The sequence below is a fragment of the Clavelina lepadiformis genome, chromosome 3, assembly GCF_947623445.1.
Source record: "Clavelina lepadiformis chromosome 3, kaClaLepa1.1, whole genome shotgun sequence".
In the NCBI taxonomy this organism is placed as follows: Eukaryota; Metazoa; Chordata; class Ascidiacea; order Aplousobranchia; family Clavelinidae; genus Clavelina; species Clavelina lepadiformis.
The window spans coordinates 15,270,302-15,278,711 of record NC_135242.1 but is presented as its reverse complement, the minus strand read 5'-3'; positions in this window follow the sequence as shown (position 1 = coordinate 15,278,711).

Here is an 8,410-nt window from a genome sequence, read left to right as displayed (position 1 = left end):
CTAGACCAGTATAGTCTGGACCTGATCATTGTTTTTTTATACTTTTGCACTTCCACATCAGAAAGAATGACGGGCTACTTAACATTTAGATTATATTTATTTATTTAGAATTTTGCTTCGGCATACTCGACGAAAGCTGCCTTACTCCACAGTGTGGCCAGTTACTAAGCTAGTCTTTGTGCAAGTTCCAATTGTGACACATTTTTTAATTTGTTGTTTTTTGTATAGTATCATGTTGCCCGAATTTAGAACTGTCTAACAGGTCCATTGAACAGGAGCAAATGTCATTAATGCCTTGTTCAAAGGCATTACAACAGTACGGCACCACTGGGTAATAGGTATTAACTACAATCAATAATCGTTACGATGCCAACGCTTGAACAACTAGACCGACAATCGTATGACATCATAATATGATCATATCCCAATGCCATACTACTCATGATGTCTGCTGCAAAATCACCAAATTAAAATCGAATCAACATAGGCCAATGCTTCATGACTAGGGTTAGTTCGGATATCAATAATTTTTACTATCCGGATAACGGATATATCCGTATATTTGGAATTTATCTAACCGGTTAACCGGATAATAACTGCTAAGTGAAACAATCGATTTCACGAGGTTTGCATGAAAAATGGATTGTAAAATCATTACACAGTTTAATTGCAGATCTACGCACACGCGCAGTACGAGCGAATACGAGAAAAATCACGCAAATTTAATGTTCACTGCTTCTGCAACGCCCTCCTTATAAAGCACAATGCATCATTCAATCATTCATTATGCTTTCTTTGTGACGTGATACTAAATTTCACTCGTGCATTTTACGAGTACCATAGTTGAAAGTATAAGACAGGGATGGACAAACTGCGGCTCTCCGGCATGTTATTTGTGGCTCTTCTAGTCGAATCGTAAAATTTCAAAGAAATTGTATAGGCTACCAAGACTACCGTTTATGAACGTTTCTCTCTTTTTCTTTTCCTTATTTAGGCCAGCATTCATGACAAGTTGTTAATTATTCAAATTTAATGATATTTTTCGATTGAGGAATGCAGATATGGAAAAATTAAACGATATAACTATTTATGACGTCATAAGTTCTTATGACTTGGCTCGTCAGTAAAAATTTAACAACCAAAGCGGCTCTCGGGTTCAAAAAGGTTGCCCACCCCTGGTATAAGACAATAGAAGTGTGAAAAAAGGTTTAATTGCGTTCAGCGGGAGTCAGCCTCTACGTAACAAAGAATGTTCAAACTTATTAAAAAGTATAAAACGCATTAGCAACGATACTCTTTTAACCGGTTAACCGGCAGATTTATATCCGGATATCAGATAGAAAAAAACCCTGCGGTTAACCGGTTAACCGGTTAACCGCTATCCGGATAATCCAACCCTATTCATGACATATAAGATATGCTAAATGCACATTCGTTTGAATGGTACTGTATGTAGGCCTACCTAAAGTCTCCTTAGCAGGTGAAAGTTTAAAAAATAGAGTGCCTTTAAGTTATGTATATTATGTTTGTTTTGATCTGTATGTTATATGATTAGGCTTTATACTACTTTATAAATAGCAAACATGCAGATATATCTGAATGGGAATAATTTACTTTTAAAGCTATGCATCTAAGCCCAAATAATGTGATGATGGATTATTGAATTGGCAACATTCAGTTTTGAATGGTATTTGCTTAAAATTTAATGCAGATATCCAGAGATGAATTTTATTCAGTATATATTTGTTATCAGTGCTCAATGTTAGGCATTTATTTTGTCTCAGTTAATGTGATAGAAGGGTCTTGCTTAGATTTCTTTGTATCGTACTCATAAATTTTCTATACTTTGTTCCATAAACGTACTGTACAATGCAATAATTATATATATATAATATGCATATTCGATACCGGTAACCTTTTTGAAATGTATTCAGGTTCACCCGAAGCTTGTAGTATTCAGTATTTGGTGAATTTAGTTGGTTTGGGTTTATGTTAGCCCACATTGAAAATTCGTTTGGCACTGATACGTCGTCTACAAAGAAGTTCTTTCTCAGACTGACAGAGGACAGGCGAAAATGGCAGGTTGTGACTGCCAAAGTCAGCATGATGTGACGATCGACTCGAGAATGATGATGATGACCATAAGAAAAGGGATACTTTGCATTACCATCAAAATCAAAACATTTCAGCTTTAAAACATACTTTTAAACGTGTATTATTAATTGCATATATACAGTCAGACCTTGTTAATCCAGACCACTTTGTTTTGTCGGAAAATGTTGGTTAATCTAGGTACCCGAGTAGTAGAAATCACAGTAAAGAACTTCACAGTTAAATCAATTACATAACATAGCATGTATGTTAGACTAAACTAGATTAAGAAACAAAAGAAAAACTGTATTAAATCCAATTATGTCCAAATAATTCAAGTAAAGGGATTTAGAAACTAGATCAATGACAGCGCCTAAAATAAACATTGAAGTGTGACAAGTATGAAAACTCGACGTATTAATATGTAGAATTTGTCATATTCTGCGTTAGCAGGTGATTTTTGCAAATTGGTTTCTAAGTTTCCAGATTGTCTTGGTCCTTTAAAATTTGAACTATCAGGGCACCTCGATATTGTTATGAGCACAAGCCTTCTCCTTTTTAAGCGATCATGGACGAGTTTTTGTGACTCTATCTTGTCCATTCCTGAATTTTGTCCGACCACTTTTTCTTTTGTCTTACTCTTCTTTTCACCTCTACTGTATCTTGCATGGTAACGTTGGCAATATTATTAGATCTTATAATATGCCCATACCGGTTTCAAGATTAAAAAGTTGAAATGCATGGGAAGTAATCTGTTCCAAGTAGCTTCATGTCAGATAGCGAGGATTTTGTTTTTTCGGATTCATAGTAAAAGCTCTTTAACGCAATTTAGCTTTATTCAAAGTTTTGGATAACTTCAAGCAACTTACCAGTTCTGGTAAATTCACTATTAACATGTTTGGTAACAATAACTCAAAGTTTTGGTAAACCCAAGGTGTTTTTATGGTTCACCCGGCATTACTAGCTCTTGTTATTTAGAAATTACTCCAAATACTCCTCCTTGTAATGTAAACAATGTGAGGATTTGCTTCGTTAACGTTTTTCTTCTTGGCTAGAATTGTTAGATGTTAATTTTGTGTTTTATATTTTAATGCTTCTTTGCATTGGGAATGTCATGTGGTCAATGTGGATGTATAATGATGTACAGTAAGTATTTCAGTGAACTCAAGTCAAGGCTATTACGACTCTGCAGTTAGAAGGTTTCAGTAAAAAAGAAACAAGTGTTTACATAAACAATTAAAGCAATTAAACTAAATTAAATAAAAGCAACTAAAAGTCTAACGTGACTGCAAAAAGGTAAAGACTACTCACTCTTTAATAATTTAGTCGGTTAGGTCTAGCCTAGTAAGGTGACTAGATGGAAGTGGCTATAGCAGTTGGATATTACTGGAGTTATGTTTAACTTTATGCAATTTTCACAATTTACTGTCCCATTGTTTCAATCAAAAGTCTTTTAACTTTTTTTCAAGTGGAATCTTCAAGAAAAATGTGTTACTTGATTTTTGAAAATGCATTGAGTAATCTCCTGTCTTGTTTAATGGTTATTAATGTTGCTGACAAACTTAATTAACCCTGGATAAGTAGAGTTAATTTAATCGATCTCTTCAAATTTGAGTAAAGAAGCTTCCATTGAACATTCCAAATAACTGAAGTATATATTATAATAATGAAGAATATAGTTAGTAGCAGATTTTATAGCTATATATATAACCAAAAATATCAATTTAGAATAAGTACTGAAACTTCATTGTTTTATAGCATAAATATTGATTAGTACAACTAGATGTTTATAAAACCGTTACAGTAGTGTATGTGGGTTGAATGTTGTAGATTAAAGCAGTTTAAGGTGTAATGGGAAACCAGTTGTAATTTAGATTAACATTAATATCAACTAAAAATGTCATTTGTTTGACTACATAGCGGAATTATAGGGATGTGCCAAATTGAAGATAATTTCGATAACTGAGAATATGAATAATATATTTTGGTAATTGTGTAAATCTGAATCTGCTAATTTTGCTCATTTTGTTTAATGTAGGTAACTGATGAGCAAGGAAATCATGCTTAAATTTTTTAAACTTGCTAGTGAATTAAAAATTATAACTTGTTTTAACCTTTTTTCACACTTAATTCTTGAATGAAAAACTTGAACGTTTTGCTACTGTTTTCTTGCTGCATTTAAAATGCAGGATTTGGTTTGAATCTGCTTTCAGTATTCAGATTTATGGGAATAAATAAATGGTTGATGTTTGTATTTGCTACGACCCATCACTATATACATTCTACTTAATGGCTACAAAGTTGAATAATGTTATGTTTAATATGAAGTATGACTGTTTGCCTTATTTATTGAAATTTATAATTGATAACCATTTCTTGGATAAATTTTTTGCTGCCAGTTATAAACGTTTCAAATTGGGATAAAAATATTTAGCAAGGTTTTTACTTCCACTTTTTAATTTTTGTGTGCTATAGAACCTGTTTTCTGATGTACATACCTATTTAGTCTTAGTGTATAGTAATTAAAGGTTATTGATCCAGAAAATGTTGTATGTTGAACATAGCACGTAGCTGTGAATGTCACTAAAATATTTGAGATGTAAGGTAGGTGTATATAGAATACTGTCACATTCACAACTAAATGGGTATTGTTGGCATGTATATACAATCTTTTAATGTTATTTAATCACCTGGGAGCAAATGCAGGCAATAACTAGCAAACTTCCATTTCATGATATTTGATAATTTATATAAATTATATATAGTATATATTATGGATACCATTTTTCTGGTTAAAGCTTTCAGTGTTTTCGCCTAATATAAGTTGCCTTGGGCAAAATGAACTAAGCATAATACTGGCTGACAGACTTGTTTACTTCAATACCTATTGCTGTTGCTTTGCTGGTATGCCAAGCATTTATGGGCATTGTAGAAGCTAATGGGATTTCGTACTGCCAGCTTTATGTGATGAACCGATTCAGGCTGCAGGAAGGAATTTTTGACTGCAGGTTCAGTACTGGATATATATATATATACAGTTGGTTAGGGTACGATATGTAAAATGACACACCTATGAAGTGGTACTTGCTCACTTAGGAAACACTATGCTATATGATGCATCATCTAGGACTAGGTCATAATAATTATTTGTTGTTTTGTCAAACAGTTTAAATATCATGTATTTTATGTGTATGTTAGAATTTATTAAGATTATAACATAGTATGTTCATGATGTATGTATATACTACTACTGTAGTGGTATATAATACTAATTAATGCAAGTACCTCGGTAATAGACAATATGTGTGAGCCCTAATTTACTAACATTCAAAGCAGTGGGAGAAGCAATCAGCTATCACTATCATAAATTTTCATAACTTATAGTTTATATTACAAAAGCTTGTTTCAGGTTTGTCTTGGGGAATTTTATGGAAAGCCATTTCAATTGGCTAGGTACAACTATTTACTTCATCATTCATGTAGAATTATGAGATCAAGTATATGCATGCCTATATCAAGGGGAATGAATCTGATGTCAGATTATTGTGATGATATGATTGCGGTTGGTGGCTGGGTGTACAATTGTATGCTTTACCCAAAATGTAAATGGATTTAAGCCATCTTATGTTAACTTGGCTAACATAGTCCATATTATGTAAATCGACATATTGCACGAAACTTGTCCTAAAAATCTGTGAAACTGCTTTGAGACTTTCATTTAACAAAGGTGTGTAGTATGATACATTCACTGTTTATGAAAGGTATTGGTTTGGGTATGCAAATAGATGCATAGCTTTTAGTTTTTTAAACGTAGGCACAAAAATATTCACCAAAAGTTATTCAAACAGTCTCTCAAAAATCAAAACACAAACGTACATTGATCCGCCGAACTGAGAATTACAAGTTTACAGTTAAGAGAATGAAGTTGTGAACTTCTTAAGTAAATCCTTGTATTTTTGTGCGTGTTGCAATAAAAAACCAGCACATCAGAAAACAAATCGCGCAAGCGACAACAGATTCTTACACTTTAGTTGGCTAGTTAGTGTCTGAATATTCTCATGGATGGACCATGGACCTCATACAAATTTAAGTGTATTATATTACCGGTAAATTTTCCTTAGTTTTACACAATTGACCCCACCTTGAATGGGAGTGAACAACAACATCGCTTTCCACGCAATACGCTCACTTTTCGCGTTGATTGAGGTGTAATCATGTCGCCTATTTATTACATTATCACTTCTGTGTGTTTATTGTTGCATTCAACATCCTGCTTGCCTCGCTAGTCCAAAATGAACGTGTCAGCCCTAACAACAGAAGCGACTTTAACTGTTGTTATTTTAGGATAATTTAACATAGCAGTTTGAGCAATTCCTCATCAGCATTATTTGTAAATTGGTACTGTTTAATGAACCTGAGCTTTTGGCGATAGTGAACTTGAGACATCGGCGAAACACATGCGTATAAATCGCTGTAGGCCATGCTTGTTTTAGTAAATTCTAGTACTGTACTATCCGCTGTGATGACTGCAGGCGGCGGAGTATGGTTTTCATGCACAGTCTTATCAGATGCGGTTTTGTTATAACGGGCAGATGAAAGCCCGCGCTGGTATATTGTTAGTTGAATTTCTAAACAAACGCAAAGCAGTATCAAATCAACCTGAAGACTTAAAAAGTTCCTCAATTAAACGTTAGTTTTGTAGGATACAAGTGTTCAAAAATTATTGCCGGAAGTAATCCTAAGCCGTTATGACCAGTCATAGTTTCTTTACCTGTTACAGTTTTGTTTTGATCGTATGGCTAGGTTTGCTTTGTGCTCGTGTTCCATTAACTGTAAACTGATTAAGACAGTAGAAAATTCACTTACGTTGCGCATATTTACGTGCACTTAAGCATATTAACCTTCAAAGTTTAGCTTTGTGAAAACTGTAACTTCAGGCGGCCATGATGTTCTGATGATTACCATTTACATCGTTGGATTTTCTATGTTTTAACTCAGGGTGGTCCAAAACTGCAAGCATGAAGGGCCACATTAAGGTTTGGGGAAAACATTGCCGGCCGCAAATGGAGACTCCAATGTTAGCAAAGGTCTGAGGTTGCTCTTCTAATCAACTAGATGCTTTGCTGCACCACTGACATCGAATTCTTTGATACTTTCTTCTTGCTTGCGACTGTGCTTGAAACAAAAAGTTAAACTCATCGCATGTGTGTATCGTTACACAATACTCTAGTGTGACGTCAGCGGTAAAGGCATTATGACCTCATAATAATCACATATTGACTTGCACTTCAGTTACTATATACGACTTATCTATCTCAGGCTGTATGGCTAATCCAACTCATTTAAATAAAAGCAGGTGTATTTTAACAACTGCGGATTTTGCACTGGAAAATACAGTGTACCAAAACTCCGAAAATATTCGCGGGCCACACAATATCTGTTCGCGGGCCCATGCTGTCCATGTGCCAGGGTTCGGACCACCCTGTTTTAAGTTATGTTTATTTCTCTGATGCGCGTGTAACGTTGTGCACTTAAAAAGTTAAATATTATATTCTGGAAAAGCTACCTTATGAAGTTAACGTGACTTATTTTATGCATATACTGTACATACATATGAGGTGTTTTAAAAAACCATAACACTGGCAGAGTCTTACCGTCATCTTGCGCAATGTCAAATCGAGTGCAATCCGGCACCTAAGCTCGCCTTTTTAGATCTCTTAAACCTACGTAAACACTTGTGAAGTGATAGACTGAATGGCTCGTATGCGCTTCACCTATTGTCAAATAAAAGTTTGTTTGCACGCTCCAGTGGATATCATTGTGTGTTTTCCTAGTACTTGTGCTTTTACTAAGTCACACTACTTGCTCTTGTTTTTGGTAAGACTCTGTAGCTCAAGGTAGTTAGCGACGTTGCCACTTGGCGAGGGTGTTTCCTGGACTACTTTTAGATGTAATCTGATTCCTTAGTAGGTTCATAGCTACAAATACAGAACCTTGTGTAGGTTTGTATGACCCAGTAAGTAAATGAACGCACGTTTTTGGTCAACAAACATCCTAATTTAGATGGTGAGGTAGCATGCGTTGCTAAGTGTGGTATTACAGGACACGGAGGTGTATACTCCAACATAAAATATTTTGCTGTTACGACCATGAAAGTCTGAATTAATTGTAGCTATTACTGGCAGGACAATATACAATCCTAGCGGATGTAACAGTAAATTTTTTATTTGTTATTTTGATAATGTTTGATTAGTTATGTTTCTTTAAGCTATGTGAGCTTAAACTTTACCTTAATGCTTACTGGAGAAATTGATAATAT